General features: G+C 34.3%; 2 protein-coding genes across 13 annotated transcripts in view; one reads left to right on the top strand and one right to left on the bottom strand.

The window, feature by feature from the left end:
• Positions 1-21,849, top strand: part of Hr4 (nuclear hormone receptor 4) — a 175,238-nt gene that overhangs the window by 68,011 nt on the left and 85,378 nt on the right. The gene's annotated exons all lie outside the window — the stretch shown is intronic.
• LOC145935871 (uncharacterized) overlaps positions 1-21,849 on the bottom strand; it is a 271,196-nt gene that overhangs the window by 178,404 nt on the left and 70,943 nt on the right. For all 4 annotated transcript variants that reach the window (XR_014425293.1, XR_014425294.1, XR_014425295.1 and 1 more), the window contains exon 6: positions 51-170. The gene's annotated coding sequence lies outside the window, so the exon portion shown is untranslated. The remainder of the gene's footprint in view (positions 1-50; positions 171-21,849) is intronic.

The raw sequence follows: 21,849 nt of genomic DNA, 5'->3' as shown, positions 1-21,849 counted from the left end.
TGCACACGCATACGCTCTCTCGAAGCGATAGGAATATGATAGAGACTCACCAGAGGCGAAATAGGTTGTGCGTCCGCGCTCCACGGTGGTTAAATCCTTTCTAAGGATCAAACAAAAGGGTCGTTGGCGAATGATGTGGTCGGAGCTGCGAATATCCGGGTTAAGGCCATCTGAAATAAAAAAATAAGAATATCTATAAGTTATAAGTTAAATAATATTACAAGCTTAAATATTTTTTATCTTGTACAGATATTTTACTTCGTTATGTCATTAGAAATATTAACATATATTATCATAAAACCATCCAAGACTAGACAATAAACAGTAAATAAAGTCTTTGATGGCCAAGAGAATTCTGTTTCTATCTTTAATGTAATTTATAATATTATTCTACCATAATATTTCTCTAGGTATATAAATAATATTTAAAATTAATATTTCTACCATCATGTTTTCTATAATATAAATAATATTTTGTTTAATGTTCTGCTAAAAAATATCGGGAGAGTGTTTTATCATCTTTGAGATTTATATATGAGAATATAAATCATTGTATACATACATAAAAATTATTTATAAAAAAAAAAATCTTTTAACTATTCTGAGGTTGATTATACACTCTGAGTTTCTATTATTAAAGGCATAAAAAGCCGATATATTCTCTGTCGGGACACATAATGAGTGCAAAGCTCGGAGCTTTTAACGAGTTCACATGAAGGGATCCTTGGTCAACGTGAACCAAAGGGTCCTCTTCTCGTGCACGATGTGCACGCTCTACTTGCGATCCGATTGACGGAGAGAGCTTCTTCGTGCGAAACCCATAGCGAAGAGTGACGATGCGGACGACGAAGATTGTCGATGGCCGCTTGATAGAGAGTGGAGTCCTTCTTCACGATCATCTCACGGCGCATCAGAGATTTTTTCCCCTTGATCCGTACGCGAGTTTATAATTGGCATTGCGCAACGTGAGATCGTATTAACTATCAATTGCGCAGTCTCGTGACTGTTAATGTAGTCATAAACGTATCGAAAATGAGTATTTGCCACATTGTTCGAGGAATGACTATTGAATATGCATGAGCACATTATTGCATTGCGACGTCTAGTTATTAGCTACCGAGTTTTATTCGCGTCTGAGCCTGCAGTTTCTCTAAAATTGTTGTCTAAATGAGAATTTCGCATAACTACGGATCCAATGTTGTGTGTGTGTACAGTTTACAAGAGTTTATCATTGTATGCAAAGAGATATTTATAAACTTTTCTGTTGTATACATATTTTAAAAACATTATTAAAATATTTATTTATTATATATATTGTATATAATTTATTAATGTATTATTTAATATTTTATTTAATATATTAATTTATTAGCAATTATATATATAAGATATTAGAATAAATATTTAAAAATGCATATATACTTTTTAAACAAATATTAAAATATTTTTATACATCTAAACATCTATGTAAAATCTTTAGTTATCGCCTAGCAAGATGGTTCGTTTTCCTCCCATAGAGTAAGGTCGTAGGACATTACACGATGATTCACAATTGCGCACAAGGCAAGGAGTCATTGCTCGTGCGCAAGGTGGACTCGTAAGAAGTCGAGAGAAAAAAAATTACAACCTTGTTGCTGCTGATTTACAACGTGTGACGGACTAGGAACTTGTGCTATGCGCGCACACATACAAAGCCCTCGCGCAAAGCAACTCGAAGAATAGAGTTTGCATTGGTAGAGTTGCATTGGTATGTAGGCATCCCGTTTGCGAAATATCCTACACGACACAAACGGCAGCGCATTTTAAAACCTAGAACTCGTATGTGAATATAAAGATGTTTATTACATACATGAGATATTGTGTATAAAAAGTCATGAAGTAAACAATCTTTAACTACTCTGATAGCTAATTAATAACTCTGAATTTTTATTATTAAGAAATATATAAGAAGTAAATATATATCATTGTTTTGCATATGTGTGAATATTTTTTATTTTTTTATTACTTTATTATTTTACTATTATATATATATTTTAAATATACTTTTGATAATAATTATATAAATAATTATATAGCCAGAAATATATGATTATCACCGTAGAAATTTACATTGAAAATTTAAATTTATTTTATTTTATAAATAAAATAAATATAAAGATATTCTAAAAAAAGAATTTGCGACAATTTATAAACGGATTATCGAAGAATGAAATCTAGAGAGATGATGGCGATCAAGAAGTTGCGCGAGTTTTGCAATTTTACGATTATATATATATAATATATTTTTCTCACTTTACTCGGAGTAATGACAAATCGTCGTGCTAGAACCGACCTGTTTACGTGGCTGCGACTGCATGGTCGAAGTTTAATGAAGATCTGGGTCACAGACGGCGTTTGGAATCCTTGAATCGTACGCTCGCGCGCGCATACTCCCGCGATAGAAGAAAAAAAAAACGTTCACCTATAGCGAATAGAAGTCTCGTTCCAGAAGTCGTTGCCGGGGATAGCCTCGATGTATATGCATGCCATACCCCTGGCACTGAGGTCGGCGCCGTTTCTCGGCGACTTAAAGAAGGCAGACAAGGATTCCGCGCGTACTTGCCACTCGCTGTAGGTCACAGTCAAGTTGCGCTTTTCTTTACATTAAATGTTACGTAATTTCGTGGAATAAGTTTCACGCCCCAAGTCGGAAATTCCGGCCGACGCACATCCGCGAATTCCGGAATCGAACAAAATGAACGTCGTGAATTGACGCAAGGTATTATTTGAATAATGACGGAGTTTTAGAATGCGGAATAGCTAGAAGAAATTTACATCTTTCTGAATGTCATTTGAAATAGGATGTATTCTACAATTGGAATATACATCAAGTAATATCTGTTTAATATTTAATATTTTAATTTAAAAAAAATGTTTTTCCTTTTTTATATATGTCAATTATTTTCTATGTTTTTTGTAATAATCTAAAGTAAAATATAATAAAAATATTAATAATAAAGAAAATTTTTAGCTATTATCTGTAAATCAATTCTAAAAGTAAAATATGAGAAATGTAAATCCCTTTTAATTACATGTGTTTTAGATATATTATAGGTTCGAAGCAAGATATTTCTAATTTCGCAATAATGTGAAATAATAATTATATCTGTCCACCATACATGCTTATCTCCTCTTTATATGTATAAATGTAGTAAAAAAATGATTAAGTAATTTGTTCAGCAAATTCTTTATAGAAATGCTTCTTCTTATAATATATGTGTCACCGTACTTGTGCTATCGTAGAAAAAATTCTTGCTAGATATTTGCAAGAATAATATTCTCGATTGTCAACGACGACGAAAATGATAAAGTATCAGCAACTTCATCTTCATTTTCGTTTCGTGACACGTAGCGATTTTCTAGTTTCTCCTATAACTTTGAAAAAAATCGCGCACGGAAAGACATCATTACATAACAATCGACTATAAGGTTTCTAGCATGAAACCCGAGATTTTATCACCCGCCTGTTCTACATTTTGCAAGGAACATAATTTGGTACGGCGTATTACCCATTACAACATTCAGGCCGAATATTCTACGACAATTTCAAGCGAAGCGGCAACGCAATTCTATCTATTTGCGTTTATATTCGCTTTTATCTTTCGAGAAACTATGGAAAATAATTTTTTACGTATTTTTATATTTAAATACATATAGATGCACGATGTGAACGTTGAGAGAAATAGTACGTAATTATTTTATCATGTGAAAGATGAAATTATTAAATGTAACAATCATCGCGATCTCGACAAATTCACATGTTCTTCGACATTGCGAAAGTGTTTGCCTTATCCAACTGTAAAAAAATCCAGACTTTCAATCGCAATCCTTGACTAAAGGCGCAAAGGGCAATTGAGCCACGGTACTGAATAATGATCTCGTGGGAGACGTTTTGCGTGGCGTGTGCAACCAGCAGCAGCAGCATAATATGCAGCTGCGTTCTGCACTAGATCTTGAACACTTTCAATGACAAGGCGTAGACGACGAGATGGCGGCGGTCGCGAGAGAGAGAGAGCGCAGGGACACAAATTATCCGACCGAGCCCGACATAGTCCTCCTACTAGTAGTGCGCGATAAGACGAAGTAGGCCAAGCAAAAATTCGTCGATACCTCGCAAAAGTAGGCGGAAAAATGGACGCGCGAGCGCGATAGCGAAGTTTAATGCCAACGACGCTTTCTACATCCGAGCAGCGAGAGCATAGCTTATTTATTTTTTTTTTAATTTGCGGGGAAAAAACAAGTATTCATTTTTTCGCATTTCAACAAATTAATGATACCACTGTTAATTTTTTATTATTTATACGAATGAAATAAACGTACATAAGTCTTTATTATGTTATATTTCGAATTTGATCACAATAGAGAAACAAGAAATATATTTAGCTTTATATACATATATGTATATTGAGATATTAGTCATTCATTGTAATATTATCTTTGGCATTAATTTTTTTATTATAATAATATTCTAGGAAAATCACATTTTCAATATTACGTTATATAAATAGTTTGAATTTTTATATATTATTTGAATAATTCTAACGATAAATTTTAATGTAAAACATCTAATGTTTTTTTTATAAACTTTTATTAATTTAAGTTGAACGCTCTTGTGTGTACACGTTAATATTTAATATAAAAATATCAGTGAAGTTTCATTGGGTAGTTACCCAATATGCGTGGTGCTCGCATGCATATTCATGTCAAAGTTTCCCTAACGCTGTTATCTCTCCTGCTTCGTGTACAGATAACGTTTTACTTATAGCCGTTCTACGCAAATGGTACAATGACGTCAATTTAAATCACACAGAAGATATATTTCATAATAATTAAATAATTAAATAATTATCTGTATTCCCCAAAAGTAGTCTTTAATTTAATATTGCAGCATTTTGTAAGGATTAAGCTCGGATTATAAAATTGGTATAATCAACGATTGATTTTTTCCGAAAAATCGCAAAAGAATATATCTCGTGTCACAAACAATTAGCGTTTATCAATTTAGCACGTTTGTGTATCTATGACAGAGCATCTCGGAGAATTCAAGTGAAATTACATCGAATTCGATCTTTGCCGGAAATATAATTTGCACGACTCTCATCGTGTCGGATTCATCCGGCCGTCGACTATAATACCGTCGACGTGTTGCTATACATTGCTCCATCGGGCACGACGATGCGACAGCATCGAATCTGTCCATCGTCGTGTCCGTCGTCGTATTAGCACGCGCAGTCGACGACGGGGTTCCGACCGAAGCGGCGGCTACTAGGCTTGCGTTCGGGTCGATGTATTCTCGGTTGTTTATTTAGGCCACGGGAGGTGAATCATTTTCGCTCTCTTAACGCTGGCAAGCGGAACGCACGACCGTGCGCGCACATCTATTGCAAAAAAACGCGTGCACGCGACGGCGCGTGCATGGGAAAGAGTTGTCACGTACCGTCGAGCATCGTCCCGATATCCGTAGAAAGATCAAAGAAAAGTTTGCACAAAGCGCGGAAAAAATATATCTGTTTATAATTATTAACTTTAGGAATTATTTTCCTATATATTTTTTTTTATTTTATGAGTTATATTGTGTATGATATTACACAGATGACTGTTCTGAGCCACTAATCTGGATTCTTTTAGAATCATTTTCGGTTTTTCCTCGATGAAAATATCGGAGAACAATAACTTGTAAGTAATTGCAATATTAAAAAGTTCTTTTGCAAATTAAAAATTTGAAAGCATTTCGCAAATAACCGCAACAGATAACAAATAGTAATAAAAGAGATGTATGACAATAAATTGGGTAATTTCATGATCTAATTTTCACGAATATAAAATTTTAAAAAATATCGAAAATTTAAAGTTTTATTATTGTAATACAATGATTACAATATTTTCCCGCATTAATCTAACATGTCCTCTCGAAAAATTGGTTTTTAATAATTTATAAACGAAAAATAATTCATTAAATCTAAGATATTGTGCGTTTAGAATAATCCTTATTACATCAAGCTCAAGTAAATCGTCTTGCACTTGCACTATTTGATTTGTGATTCAACGTAAATTCTTTTAATACAAGCTGCAGATAAATCTTCTGATTGTACGTCTACTTATTTGTTTTCAATGTCCGCAATGATTTTCGATTATAAATTGTGTAAGACTTATGTGCGCAAAACGATTTATTGTCTTTTTATATCAATATTATATCAAGTAGAGTCTGGGGAATGTCGTTGTCTTCGTACTGCACCAAGGTAAAGCGAGATCAAGACATCACGCGAAGTACACATCTCATGTTTATTCCACTCCTGCGATACAAAATATAAGAAATGCGTAACTGATTGCAACATCTCGATGATGCAAGTCAGACAAAGTATGACAGCACCAGTGAATGGGTTCGGTCATATGCGTTATGTGCATATGTACCATATAATAGCAAATATAGTATATGTAAAAAAAAACATTAAATATATATAGGTATATATGTTTATATATTATATAATATTTATGCAAAAATAGAAAAAGAGGAGAAAGGGAGAGAGACAGATATTAATAGCTTCTAATATTTTCCTAATAGAAACAATTATTTAATAATTTTTTAGTAAGAAAAACCGTAAAAAAGTTGCAGATATTTGTTGTATTTATAAAAATTATGTTAAAATATTTTTGTCAATATGCGCACAATTGTAATATAAATATAATTATAACCATCACATTTTATCAAGCTATATTGAGAACAAATTCTTATAAAGAACGATCTGTACTTATTCGATCATTATTTTTTCGTAAAATATAAAAAATTCACAATTAAAAGAAAAATTACACTATTTATTTATTCGTTATATTTACAAAGAACTTCCACATTGTTTCATTGAAACGGATATAATCTCCCACCATATTGGAATGCAATTGCGATTTGCGATGAATCGAGATACCTAGCTCCTGCGACCTTGTTCGAGATGAATTTATACAGATATACAATATACGTGTGCGATAAAAGATATCCGTTTAATTGTCACGATGCGGATACAATGAAATACACTAAGCATAATTATCATATCGGCAATTTTTTTAGATTTAAGGAAAGATTTTATATTTTTAAAATATAATACAACGCTGTAAATTTTAATAAAAATACATGCTTATTTGTACTCTAATATAACAAAAATATGAGTGTTATATGTATATTTTAATAACATATAATGACATAAAATATGTATAATATGCAAATTTGTAAACGTTTATGCTTTAAACGGTTATGCTATAAAATATTTATTTTAATGATACAACAAAATATAGCTATTTTTATAATTACTTCCACAAATAAGCGCTTTTAATTTATACAGCGAAAAACCAATATCAAAAAAGTAATATATAATATTTAAATATGACAGATTAAAATGGGAAAAAGAAATAACGAATTATTTTTAAATATTTTCCGTAAGAATTTTTCGCAGTAGTTCATAGTTTAAATGCGGACGAAAAGTTCCAACTAATAAAAGTTCGCCGCCAAGTTTGTTAAGGCATCCTTGCCGAAATTCTATTTATAATTAATAAGAATTGAGAGAGAGAGAAAGAGAGAATCCAATATCTGATTAAATTTAAAAATATTTAAAAAATTTATTGTGATATAGTTAAATTGAACGATAACTACTACTTCGTGCAAGTCTCCGCAAATAAAATGCAAAATATGTAAAAATATTAAATTACAAACAGATGTAACTACATTGGTAATTGAAATTGATTTTTCAAATTAAAAGATAATATCTAACATCTCTTTTATTGCAATAAATGATAAGCTTTATTAAATTATATAAAGCTTTGTAAATCAGCTATGCTAAACGAAACGTAAGCTTTTTCAAACGTTGATTGAAGAATCCATTGTTAAATGTATAAATTTGCAGCATCCCGCAAAAGCAATCGTGTGCAAAATAAAAAAAAAAAAAAAAAACAATTCAATAATTGACAATTCCTGAAAATAAGCTGTGCCTGATATGAAGAGCTATTCAAATAATCCGATCGAAATGTTGAACTCGACAAAATGACGACTTTATGAAACAACAAAACCTACGATTTATTATTCCGATCGAATCGATCGCACAATGAATCTTTCAACCGATTTATTTAAATATTCGCCAAATGTATCCCCTATATTAGCACAAAATTCTATAAACTAAATTAGAACAATAGAAAGATTTCATGAGAACTTTTGACAAATTTGTTTTGTTTATATTTAAACTTAAATATTCGAGTTAAAATCGAGGCCGATTTTAATTCTTTTAATCGCCAAGATTAAATTCTTTAGCGAAAAAATGTCAGTTTGGAATTTCCTGGTTAAATTTCAAGTCACACACAGTTATTCCAAGTTAAGAGTCATCGGTCGAGGGTCATCGCAATTACTAATTAGCGGAGCCTCGCGGCCACGGGCGTGCGACAGATGCAAATGAGAGTGGGCGTCATGTCGAGAAAAGGCCGCTTGTAACGGGGCGGCACGGCGCGTCGAGAGATCGCGCTCGTCCTTATTATTATTACCGGTGTGTTCGAATTGGCATTAACATTCACCGATACGCTCGCCCGTGCACTCTCGCTCTCGCGCACGGCCATCGACGTACGTACAACACAGCGCGATTCGCGCCGCGTCGCGCCATTTTCGTAACGTGACTTTGTATCATGAACTTTTCGATGACGTTTGCGCAATCCTATCAGTCAGCTAATGTACGACATGTACGAGAATGTGAACGTGTCGATAGATGCGTGAGCGTTCTCGTCTGAGAGTGAGACTGTCATTAGCAGCTGTTAATGGGAATTGAAAATCTATACGATGACACTTGACATATGTATAGAATATTTAAGCCACAGTTTTCAAGATAAACTGGATACATTAATTTATTTCTTTTTACCTAAATTATATATAATAGTATACGTATATACGCATATTAAAATATATAAATTTAAATACAAAATATATTAACTTGTTATTAATTATTCATTGACGAAAATAATAGCCCAATTATTAATAATAATTTTTGCTCATATTATATGTCAATAAAAATTACTAAGAAAAAGAGACTGTTATAGATTAAAATAAATTTTTTTAATACATGTATTTTATATAATTTTTTCTCGTCTAATTTATATAAAACAATCAATTTATATAAATTGAAGGATGATTTCGATATTGTGTCTTTTCTCGAGAAACCCAATTGCTATCTCTGCTTGGTGACTCAAATTCCGATCGTACCAACTACTTTGTTGTTGTATTGCAAAATTATCACCTCGTACACGATGGTAGCTGGCATGAAATTGATTACGCAATTGGTGAAACCATCAGCTACCTATCAATCATAGATGCGCGCGAGAGACTTCGGTCGATCACCCTTGGTCTGCGGAACTGCAGTGATATCCCCGCTTTACAATAAAGACGGAACGCAGAAGGTTCGGCAGGTAGAAAAAAAATATTGATTGTACTGCATTAAATCCAAGTTAACATGAAAACGATAAAAATGACGATAGATTCCATTCAGAGTTTTTTGAGCGAGACAGAATTTAAAAATTATTTAAAAAATATAACATATGTTTTTGCATGACAAGAGAGGAATGTCACAATTAGGCGTCTTATTGAATCGGATACACGATAAGTTTGCAGGTCCGAAATTAATTTCTTACTTTCTCGCGATGCGTCGAAATCGTCGTCTCGAAGTTGACGAAATAAATAATTCAGAAATTTATTAACGATTGAAAAAAAAAAAAAAAAAACATTCTTCCCGACTAACTGAATGGTTACGTGATAGGTTCGCGAATTCTCTCTCCTCTCTTGCACGGCGGACGGCATAGTAGTAGCGACCGGCAATGGCCAGCCTATTAGAGTTATGTAACTAGTGAAACTATCCTGGCAGCGGCGCGCGCCGCCATCGCATCGGCCAGGTCGCCGTGCGCTCACGCTCGCTCTCGAGGCCCCCGCGTAAGTTTATTGCCAAAGTTTTCGGACACAACGACCGCAGGTAACCCTGGACAAATATGGGGAACGGACTAATGCGCATTCGCGTTGCCGAGCCCGCTGAGAGCGCGCGCGCTTAGGTAAGGTATAAGATGCAATATATGTACGAGGACATGCACAGGCATACTCAACGTAATCTCATCGGCGGATTGCCGACCCTCCTCCTTCTCTCCCCTCTGCTGTCTTAGATTTGTATTCTCATTCTCTGGGTGGTTGCCGCTCGTTTTTATTGTGGAGACATATAGAATGTTCCAGAGCACCGATCAATCTTTGCAAGTATCAAGAAAACAGCGACATTGCGATTAACATTTTTTTGCACGCTTGAAATAAATAAACATGTGAAAATTGTATTAAATACTCTGAATTGATAAAAAAGCTTACACTCGGTTTTTCTTATATATAATTATTATATTAAAAAAAAAAAGAAAAAAGGTTAATCCAATATCATTATCAACTATATAGTTACACATTTTACGTGCAAAATTCTATAGCTTGACAATAATCGCAAGATCTCTCAGATCGCGTGGTCTCGGATACCTAGATACAGAAATAGGCTTTTACCTAGATACAGAAATCAGCTTTTACCGACACCCACTATAAGTATCGTGGTACCTGTTTCATCGTGTCTTTTCCACCCTCACCCTTCCCTTTGCAAAACTATCTCTCGCCTTCTAAGTTTGCACCGTGAAAATAGGTAGGAAAGTGGTATCAAGAGAAGGAGGAAGAAACGAAGGAGGAAGAGTAGAATCGCGACTAGAGGCGTTAAATAATCGCTCTAATTGGGTTATCCACAAGGAAATGGCCTACGAAGAGATACAACCTCGGAACCTTCTGCCTCGTCTTCGTGCCTCTCCGTCACGGATGCCCCACCTATTATCTAGCAAATCTGTTTGTTCACCCCCTCCCTCCCCCATCTCTTGCATCTCCACTTTATCCCTCACGCATTCTCCCGGCCACGTAACTCTGCCAGATCGGTCGATCTACCGTAATGACGTAGAGAAGAGTTTATTTGTACCGGACAGTGAAGCTCAACCGCCATCGGCGAAACTGTATTTTAATCCTTTCCATTTAAATATTTTTTAAACATGAATTATAATCGCACTCAAGGTTTTTTTTATAACTTTCGTAAATATATTCGTGAAACTTTTCCTCGGAAAATATTTGTCGGTTTATTTTTCTGAAGAAAAATTTCACTCATCTAATGTGGATAAAAATTATGACAGTTCAGACCTCGTTTTTTTCCAAAATAGTGAAAAAAATATAATAATTATGCTGAGTGAGGTGGCACACACATAACTACTTTCTGACATTTGCGCGAAACCCTATAAACAGACTAGACAAACCTTGCAAATTAGAATATGCTATATATTTTGTTATTTTTTTGTGTATGTTAAATTTTTATTATGCGATTTTATTTGATATTTTTAGCGACTGACAGATCGTTAATGGCAAAGTTAAGATCGCTGATATAAGATTCAATTTAGATATTATAATTTGCAGAGACGTTTTGTATTAAATAATTTTATAAACTCCTGTGAAATTGGCACATTGTACTTAAAAATCATGCCATACTTAAAAATTTTATGATGCGACATTTTGGTGATTTAAATGTTATCAAGAAAACATTGGTCAAATATTTCTTATTTTCGCTTTTCTCGATTTATCATTTTTCTACATATCTTTTATAATACATCAATCTTGATTCTTTCTTGCATGTATCTGAAAAAGTACAATCGTACTTTTCTCTTCTATATTTTCTGAATAAAATATAATTAAATATATTAATTATAGGTGAAATTAAATGTATAGAAGCACAATAAAAGCATAATAATAAATAAAAAATGAGCCGAGAGATAATCTCATCTCGCTATCGCGATAATATTCCGATTATTAATTATGCAAATAAAGATTAATAAAGCAAATTCAATGTTTTACAAATAACGGCATACACTGGCTTCTTTCGATCAATCGTTCAACAGCTTTCGTTATATAATCTGTATTCAGTTGAACGTTACGTTACGTAAAACGATATTAGGAGAGTCGCAATTTTACCGATTACCGTCAATTTTATTAATTACGATAAACTAACCGAGGAAAAAAAAAGCAGAATCGCGGAATAACGCATTTCCGGTTCATTACTCCAGTGAACTATAAAGTACTATTACTCTCATTTTTCCCACCCTTCGGTCGGTCGCGTTATTATACCACTCGCCGCGTTAAATAATCGCGTTTAATTGCGTTGTTTTATGCAACGGGAAGTGAAATGACCCGGCTTTTAGCCCTCACTGTTTCGCGAATTCCACAGACAAGCCGCACTATGAATAAGCGAATCATGGATCAGGTACGGTCGCGCGGAGCGAAAAAGAATTATTTCCGATAAGCACCACTCTCGTTTTCATTCAGTCGAGAAGTCGGTGATAGTCTATAAACTTCGTGCCTCTCACACTCCTACGGCTACGCCTACTCTATTCTGCTTGAATCATCGGTCATGGAACAACGTTACATAAGAACGAACGATACTACCAAAATAAGCTAAAGGCAAAGCTTTATGTCATCGATAATTGCACTGCCGGTGAATTTATTGCATCTGCTTATTGTATTGTTTCAATTATATTTGTGTCTGGTCGATAATTTTCATTAATGTTTCAAAGTACTAAAAATGCAAAAAAATAATTTATACGACTATAAATATTGTTGAACTTAGAGTTTTTTAGATCTTCGAAAATAAATTGACAAAAATGAAATGATAATGACATGTAAATAGATTTTTCCTGACATTTTTCTATTATTTTTCTATATTACACTTTTCTATATGATTATATATTACATCTTTCTCAAAAGCGTACTTCCTATGCTATTACTATTAAAACTCGTCCTTATTTGTTTTTTCTTTTTTTTTATTATCCGTATTATATATTCGCACTTGTTACTCTGTTTGCATTTTATATCGACTTATTTATATAATAATCCGCACAGTTGGAGTTTCACATAATATTTTATACCCAGGAACAACTATTATGTATGAGTCTTCAAAGATAAATATCTACATAGAAATAACATGCTGCAAAGTATGCCGAGAACGAGATTAATGACGAGATTAATGGTAGACCAATATTCGCGAAATGATAGAGATTTTCATTTTTTCATTATATGACCCGATCGCGTAACGGCGTCTGATTGACTTGCATGTTCAGGAAGTGAGTCTGCTACTAAGTGAAAGTCGTTAGTCCGGAATATTAAACCGGGTAAAGATAGTCGTCATGAGCAAACGGTACGGATGTACGAGGACGAAACAGCGCATTTATAAATAAAATTTTCATTTTTATTTTCTGAATATCACATGCATCTGCTTAAAAGTTTTTTTCTTATAAATTAACAGTTTTTTTTCTTCGCAAATTGCTCGTAATCCAACAATAACATGAACTGTTTCGTAATCATCGCCGCGTAATCGGTCTCTTTAGCGAATTAATTATAATCGCTCGTTATTAATATGTTAATGATGAATGTGAAAGAGATATCAAAGTGCGCTAAAACGTTGCAATTATGTGCATATTATTGATGTTTTTGAGAAAAGCTGTCGCTCGTTCTAAATCAGATACACAATTGAAACTGCACACATCAATTATCAATTATTCGTAATCGACGCGTATAATTGTCCATTACAAAATGATACACATTGTTAATTGATGCTAATTAATTTGCTCACACTAGGATAATATTTACGAACAAGAGCTTAAATGCTGCTTTTATTTTATACTGATTATATAAAAGATGAAAAAAAATTGACTTTTAAATCCCATATTTTACGATATACCTTGTGTATATTTTATAAAATTTATTCTCTTCCTATAAATATATACTATTTCTTCGGAAATATGGAAATTGGAAAACTATCTGGAAATTGGAAAACTATCTGCATTGCAAATATCGGTCACGTTTCAAAAACTCGGCTAATAGACATGGGAGACACGAATCTTTGGCGTTTTAGGAAAGTATCGATTTTTCCGATTACGAAACCGGTGCGCGACGATGAGAACCTTCGCGGAAGAGAGAGCGATCGGTCGCTGGCCTGCATGATACTTTCGTGCGAACGTGGACCCGCAGATACACCGACAGTGATCGATTGCGTAAGCGCTAAGAAGAGATAGGTAATAATGCGTATCGCATTATTTCGCCCATTTAAAAGCACCTAGCGATTTCCATTGTCAAGTTTGAACGTCGAATTATTCGGATCTAGATCGGCTTCGTAGGTCCATATCCAATCGTTGCACAAATCTGTCATTCGCTTAATTCTTTTTCTTTTCTTTTTATGTAAATCCCAAATTAATTTTTTTATTGTTCATTCGGTGAAATAAAAAGTAAAATACATAGAAATTAAAAAAAAAATTAATGGCGACAATTATGTTATATTTGAAGCAATCTATATTTTGAGGGACATTTCTTTAATTGGAAATTAATTAATCGCGAGATACATAAAACTAGTATATTTTTGATTCCTGAAAATGCAGACGCATATAAATAATTGTCAGGAGTTAACAGAATTAATTTTTTTCTGTTATTAAGCTCGAATAATATTATTAATAAAAATCTATTAATAAAATTATTAATAAAAATCTTAATCTTAAAAATGTATATAAAACGTCGTACACAATTCAAATTATTTATCACTGTTAGTATTAATCTAGTCTTTTTTTATTTAGAATAATTTAGTTCAAAGAAATTTATATGAAAATAATTATAGTACGTCTGTTAAGATTTTATCGAGTCTATCTTTAATTTTTTTTTAATGTAGCGATGTGACCAGTTTGTAGCTCATATTGTACAATATCTGGTGAGACGAGGAAATACATGTAAGAAGAATGAGATGGGATAAGAAAATGAGGAATCCAGAATCTTTTGTGGATTCGAATGACTAATCTCGAGGCCGCAATTACATCTTTTCGGCCACCAATCACGGCCAAAATCCGGCCGAAATAACATTTCGTGGAAACAGAAATATCAAAGTCGCCTCTATTTCGAGTCTCCGTGCGCTCTTTATAAGACGAAGACATCGCTACATAAAAGAACGACCGGCGTTGGAATGACGACTAACTGAGAGAAAGTAAGAGAGCGCCGGAAGAGTACGACAAGGATAGAGAAAGAGAACTAGAAAGAGAATGCGGACAGAAGTATAGCGGGGCAGAGTAGAGTATAAGTTCTGTGTCCTGTAGATGGTGTAGGTATAGTAGAGAGTTCAACGAGTGTGGGAGGGTTGGGACAGGGAGACGGGACGTGAAAGAAGCAAAGCGAGAGAAAGAGAGAGACAGAAAGAGAGAGGCGCGGGGGCTGAAGCTCGTACAGGGGTTTATAGATAGCAGCGCATGGCCTAGAAACTGTGCCGCTCGGTGTTTTTGACCCTTCGCCTAGCTACCGCTTCTGGGCCATTGCAACACGACGTCGTGTTCGTGCCGCGTTAAGCCGTATTCACATCATACGAAAACACGAGCAGCCGATATTCTCACTTCGCACTTTATTTCAATATATTACAAGTTTTATTTTTTATTTTTATTTTTTATTTTTTATTTTTTATGAAAAATATTGTGTTCTCGTAATTATATATAACTTGAAAATATTTTGATAATATATATTCTGCTGTGAAAACCATTTTTATTTGCGGACTATCTAATCAGAAACGAGACTCTAAAATTTTTTAATCTCTATAAAACAGATCAGAAATAAATATAAAAAAATCGTGTAACAAATCGTTTAAAGTCAGCTACAGTTTCTAAACTATTGCGACATGAGTATATTGTGTCGTGAGTACTTGTTAAACGATATTCTTGACTAAATGCAGTCTTGAATTTTCTAAAGGACTGCGCGCATCACAAAACAAGACAAATAAGCTTTAAAACATTGTGCTTTTTTCGAATGAGGAAAATTCTCGCGCGAAGAAATTTTTCTCCAAAACATTAGTGGAGCTTGTTACATAAACGAGCCACCCTGTACATGGCAAACCTCTGGCCGCTTCTCATTGTATCGCACGTGAAATAATAATGCATCAGATTTCGTGCGGCTTATCATGCCATCGCGGTACGTCAGAAACGCATCGCCGTTGTCTGAGATTGTTTCGATTACGCGACACACACATATACATATACATACGTACGGACACACACAAATGGTCTAACACTAACATGAATATATCAACCTGGAAAACTCGCCGCTGCTATGTATACGCCCGACCTCCTTATCGACCATGGGTTCGACCTCGCGCGCAGTTATCGCTTCCGGGTCGTTGCTTCGTAACGGGTCATTTTAAGTATCGTTCACAATGAATTGAGAATAATTTATCGCAACTATGTATTGCAATCGCATTAAAAATGACGAATTGTTTAATTGACTGAGCAACTTTTGATCGAAGACTAGCGCTGACACCTTTTAATCGAACGAAATTGAGAAAAATTGCATGCAATTAAAGTTTTTTTGATATTTACTTATTATTTAATATATATAATTATATTTTATATTATAAATATATATATTATAAATGTTATATATATATATTTTTTTAAATATATATTAAAATATATATATCTATATTTTATATTATTCACTAAACGAAATAATAAACTGCGCACATGAAGATTCTAATAAAGTAACATTTCTATCAGGATAATTATAAATGATTCCCTTCTTAATTCGAACTTCGCGATTAAATGCAAAACGTAGTTTCTAGATCTCTATTTTTAGTTCGTTTCGTACGCGGTACAGCGGCATCCTTCTCGATCGGGCAAGATACGAAACCCTCTCCGGAGGCGGCACTTCCTCGACAAGCGATCTCTCACTTCATTACGCCGCCTGTAAAACTACTGGCGGTAAGAGCAAACGGCGGCATTGAGATAAGCGAAAGCCATTTATATAGTTTGAGCGTAGTTCTTGAGACCGTACTTCCTCATCGCCGGCTGATTTTCCACGCGGATGCTGATCGCATCGAATGCCCGGCTCTGTGTATCGTCTCTAAAATGCAAGATAAGACGCTACGACGTATGTATATACGAAAATGGCTCATCCAAAAGCGCTTACGTGAAAAACAAGCACCGTCGAGATTGACAAGATATACACATATCCGCCGAACGCGATGATGACGGTTCGTTTATGCGCCTGCCTTGACTGACGTAAGAAACTTTCGCTCACCTCTCCACTGACTCCCCGTTACACTACCTTGCACTTGCATTTGTGCCTGGGTGCAATGCATTGCCCTGACGTGCGAAAGCGACAAACGATTTGTATAAGTTTGCCAATTCAATTTCGATCGGCAGGTGTACATTTGATGCAAAATTACTATTTTAAATTACGCACAAAATTCGAATCATATGAAATTACATAAGTAATCGTAAAATTGTTTTTAGAAAATATTCTCTAATAAAGATCGTTAAATTCTATTAATCTGAAAAATTTTTAAATAATCATAGAGTATAGTTATGTTTAATATATAGAAGAATTTATAATATTTAATATAAATATTTTATATAGAAGAAATATATAAAAATTATTATATTATTAATATAATATATTTAAAGTAATTATTTTATTATTAAAATCAAAATAATTATAATTTAATTATAATTTATATACAGCTCTAATAAAAAAGATTGATTATATATGGATAATATTGCTAAAATACTAATGACACGTAAATACAATTGTTATCTTCTCGAAAGAGTGTCCCATTAAGCTCCAGCTTGCTTTCGTTTTTTTTTCCTACAATCCTATTACGCGCATAACATACGTTCCACATATGTGCAATGCAGATTATTCCTTCAATGACAACCCCGTATGCGCATCACGCGTTCAGACATGCACGCGTGACCGACGAGCGGGAATAGCGTACCTATTCTCTGAAGCGCAGCGAAAGTGACGGTGAACGAAGGGTATATTGTTTCGCTCGAATGCTAGACGGCAATTCGCTTCGCAAATTTCTCATCCGGGACATAACGCTATCTCGTAGAATTTATTCGACGTGCACGAATGAATTTATAATCAGTCTACACGTTGCTTTGCACAGGAAGTACAAAAAGAAATCTATCTTTTTCCGCTATAGATTCTTTGGAATCAAGAAGATCACAAAACTATTAGCAATTTACTTAATCGAAAAAGGCAAAGAAAGTTTGAAGTTTTATTGGAATTCTTGAAAAAAAAAAGAAATGCATCGTACAAGTCACATAAAAAAAAAATATTTTTGATTTGACGTTTATCCATCCGTTATCGAATCTATCTCTAAAAATCCATTTATGAGATCGTTGAATGAGAATGACGAGGCGAAAAGGAGCGAGGCGCAGCGAAAGTGACGGCATAAACCGCTACACTACTACGACGCATCCTCTGCTCGAGACTGACGTGTTTACTTCTATATACAGTGTATCAAAACTATTGGTCGCGGTCTGTCTTCTTTTTTGTCCAATTTGGGATAAGAATTTTCCTTGGTAAAAAATCGAATTGTCTATAATTTTTTAGTAATTTAACATTGAATACAAAAAAGACCTCTGGCGAAATTAAATTTTAAAAGAGAAAATTGATGAATTTTAATAAAAAATTTTAATTTGACATTTTTTGCAAAAAAAGAATCATCTTGAAATTCGTTGAAGTTGTGAGTTGAAAGGCTAATTTGATTATAATAGATTAAGTTATATTTTTTAAATTAAAATATTGCTTTGTGTCTTAACGATTTTAATTACAAGTAATTAAAAGATCATTAAATATACAAGAGTATATTTCTGCTTCAACAGAAAGTATTTTGCGAATTAAAACTTCGAAGGAATATAAATAGATAAAATTTTGTCCGCTTATAAACTCATTGTCAGATAAATTTGACATTTTCGCGGGATTTAATATTAAAGTTCAGTTATTTAAAAGCAAATGGATTTTTTTTTCAATACAATTCTTTTTCATCAAAAATTAAATGAAATCGAAATCGAAAGCCTTTTGCGAAAAAATTTACCACGAATGGTGATCCACTGCAGTAACACTTTAATTGATGCCCAACAGAGTCGGTTCTTTTGCCAGAGAGCGAATGAAGTCATTAGCACCTCCTCGCTTTTTTTTTTCTTTTTTTAACGCGCTCGCCTTCTTTGCCCTCCTTCGCGTCATGTGTCTTCTAGGCTTTGCACGAGCAATACAGATACACGTCGTACGGTTGCGCGAACGCGAAATATGTCGGTCGCAGCTTTCTCTTGGCCCAGCGGTTCTCAAACTCATTTCCTGCTTTTGTGTCCGCTGCGAACGAACGACGGCCTTCCCAGAGATAGAAACGACTGATTCGCCGAATCGTCCACGAATAATAATTTCCACGAATAATAATTCAATAAATCAATTAAAATGATAATTTCTGTAGAGTTGATGTAAGATATGCTTCTTAATGACTTCGTATTTAATGGCTTCCCGTACAAAATCGTAAGTTCTTATAACATATTCAATATTGATTAGGTTCGATAGCAATAATTTAAAAAAAAGATTAATATCTGACATTATAAAAACTTGAATAAATCCTTTAAATTATATCACTGTTAAAATTATAATTTTACTTATAATTAAATGCAGAGGACATTTTTTTATTTATTATTTTAAGAATTTAATTTGTCAAGACATACTTGGGAAGATGTTCAAATTTCCATTAAACACAAGGAAAATATAGCCTCAAAAGTTGATATGAATAGTAAAAGTTAGATGTTGCATAACTCTGTATAGTCCTAAAATAAATATAGAAGCATGCGGGCACAAAAAAATTGGAAAGAAGCGGTCAAGAGTTAATAACGAGTTATTTTCTTATTAATCACAACGTTTAGAAGTTACTATATCAAAGAGACACGATATCAATCTGAATGCAGCACGATTCAATACAGTACCATTAATCATTACTGCAGCAGTCAAACATACAGCTACAATATATACACACGATATCCTCGGCTAGTCTAATCATGCCATAATTTATGCACGTCCTTTTCGCTTGCTGCTCGTCTTCAAGCAACAGACTAGGATCGCAACACAGAGTAACATGTCTCATTTGGCAGTTCTTAGTCAAAATCTTGCTATCTAGGCTCTATTAATAACAGTCTATGGCAATTAACAGGTATTGCTATCTGCGAATAGCAATCGTTTTGAAGAAGCAACGTATATACAGCTTCCGGTCCGGATTGCTGTAGCATCAGAAATGCGATCACATAGGCATAAAACATCGTTTATGTTACACGTCGTCTATCTATCAAACAGACCTACTATAAAATCTAATTTTTTCACGTGTATTAGCCGTCTGAATTTTTATCGCGAGAGAAACTTGAAATCGAATGAAATCTGCCTCGTTTGCAATGTCTTTTCTTATTAGCTTTTGGCTTACGCTTCGTTAAGTTTATTAATTTTTAATATGATTTAATGTGTACGTTCGCTTTCTATATATTGTGTATAATATATTTCACACGCATACACGTATTAAATATGCATACGATATATATTAAAAAGTTTCGAATTATATACACATTGAGTTTAATCTCATCCCTAAACAGCTAGACAAACAGATCGTATTCTTGATCGTTTTAGCATAACGCTAAACTTGCGTTGCAAAATAGTGGGGGTTTCCAGTCCTAGCAAAATGCAGAACGGCGGTCGCTTCGGCTGCTGCTGCGTTTACGTAACGATAGAGAAACATCATCGTTAGTCGCGATATAACGTCGGGAGTGCGTTAACCCCGCGAGGCCAAACGCGGCTTTCTCCGCTGCGCCTCCCTCTCTCTCTTTTTCTCTCTCTCTCTCTCTCTCGTCCCTTTCTTCCTCACCTCCGACAAACTCTTTCCTCATCGTTATACTCGATTAAATTCACCTTCTCTCTTACCGTGTCCTGTCACTGTCACACAGTGCCCGTTCTCTCGCTGATTTTTTCGCCATCCCTTGGCTCGAAAATTTTTACGAGTTATAGAAGAGCATTATCTAGATGCTAAATTGTCATCTTGCACTTCGAAAGCAATTACATAAAATGATCATTTGTGCAATTATATGCACAATATAAAATTAATCATTAATTTATCAAATGTTAATTTTAAATGCATATTTGATATTTTATTTATGCATATTTGATATTTTTAATTTTTAATAAAGTGTAAAATCGTCCTTGACTTGATAATTGATTAAATATATTCAGAATATACTAACAAACTCGTATATTTTACCACAATTTCCGGCTTTCTCTAAACCTCCATAGATTTTTCAGAAATATTCCGGCGTTAAATTCCCGGTTTTCTCTCGAAAGATTTTTTTGAAAAAATTGTCGGAAATTTTTAAAAATAATTTTCGCATACGCGTCCCTTTCGCGCGTGCACAGCTCGTAAGTTTGTGCACGTGTATGCGTGCGTATCCGACGGAAGAGGAAGAGAACGAGCAGAGGCAAAGGGGGTGTCGACACAGGGTCGTCGGAAGGGTGGGGGAAGGACGCCCTTGCCCTTGGCATTGCCGCTCGATACGAATAGTCAGGGCTGTCCAAAATGGTGCCGAGCCAATTTAAACGTGTACGCGCGTAAGCCTCTCACGGACTTGCGGACGCCCTCCGCCGGAAATGAGGGGAGACATCAATTTCCGTGTTCACAACCGACTCGCGACGCACGATTTTCTGAAAATGTCATAATCACTTCCGTTTCTACGTCACTTCCTTGAAAAAAGCTGTACATTTGTTCCAAAATCACCGAAGATTCTTTTTCCATTTAAGATTTTTTGATTAATTTTTCCTCGGCGAAAATATCAGAAGAGGTGACAGTTTTGGGGAGATTACAGTTTTGGAGTAATTAACGTTACAAAGTGAAGAACTAT

The sequence above is a fragment of the Prenolepis imparis genome, unplaced genomic scaffold, assembly GCF_030444845.1.
Source record: "Prenolepis imparis isolate NDT839.2.m4 unplaced genomic scaffold, iyPreImpa1.0 SCAF_5, whole genome shotgun sequence".
In the NCBI taxonomy this organism is placed as follows: Eukaryota; Metazoa; Arthropoda; class Insecta; order Hymenoptera; family Formicidae; genus Prenolepis; species Prenolepis imparis.
The sequence above is the reverse complement of the archived record's forward strand: the minus strand, read 5'-3'. Positions and strand labels throughout refer to the sequence as shown.